The sequence below is a fragment of the Geospiza fortis genome, unplaced genomic scaffold (genome assembly GCF_000277835.1).
Source record: "Geospiza fortis unplaced genomic scaffold, GeoFor_1.0 scaffold114, whole genome shotgun sequence".
Lineage (NCBI taxonomy): Eukaryota > Metazoa > Chordata > Aves > Passeriformes > Thraupidae > Geospiza > Geospiza fortis.
Window position 1 is genome coordinate 1,928,530 of NW_005054383.1, and position 886 is coordinate 1,929,415.

Sequence of the window (886 nt, forward strand, 5' to 3'; positions counted from 1 at the left end):
CTGGTGGCACGAGCCACTGCCGGCTCCTGTGCCACGCTGCCAGCCCCGAGCACAGCCCCTCTCTGCTCCCTCCAGGCACTGGCTGTCCCCAGTGAGGTCTGGGGGGCCTCAGGGCCACCAGCTGGATCCATGCAGGCAGTCTGGCCTTCCTCACGGGTGGCAGGGAGCTGTAGGGTTTGTTTTGGTGTAAACTATGAGGGTTTGGAGCTCAGTTCCCGTGAGTCAGTGCCCAGGTGGGGAGCAGGGGTACCAGGGACCAGGAGGGCCTGGCTGTGGGGGCACAGAGCTCCCGGGGCTCCTGTCCCACAGCCCAGCCCGGGCTCGGAGCTGGCCAGGGGCACCCAGCCTGTGCCACACCACAGGTGGCATGGGCCTGGCACCCTCAGCCAGGCAGGGGGCACCCGGGGTGGCAGCGTGGTGGCCCAGGATCCCCGGGGCGGCTGCAGGGACCGCCCCTCCCTGCTCGGGGACAGCGAGGGATGGACACCCATGGCTTGTGCCCAGAGGCTTCTCCCTGTCCTGCCCTGCTTCGAGATGGCTGCGCTGGGGGGCTGGGGATGTGTCCTGTCCCTGAACACCCCCCTGGCTGTCACCAGCTTGTCCCTGAGTCTGCGTCCATCCCGTGGGGTCACAGCTGCCATCGCCTGTCACCCCCAGCACAGCCCCACTGAGGGGGGGCTCTCCGGGGTGACAGGAGGTGCTGCGGAGGTGCTCCCTGCTCTGTCACCACCCCTGACCCTCACCCTGTCCCCCCCTGTGCCAGGGGCAGTGCGTGAGCCCCACGCGTGAGTGCTGTGCCAGTGTGTCTGTCCCCCATGTCTGTCCCCCCGTGTCTGTGTCCTTGTCTTTTCACCTATGTCAGCCCGTGGCTGTTCCCGGTGCCCGT

At 68.3% G+C, this 886-nt stretch overlaps 1 protein-coding gene across 1 annotated transcript in view; it reads left to right on the top strand.

Annotated features, from left to right (window-relative positions):
- Positions 1 to 886, top strand: part of SBK1 (SH3 domain binding kinase 1) — a 19,448-nt gene that overhangs the window by 783 nt on the left and 17,779 nt on the right. The window lies entirely within an intron of this gene.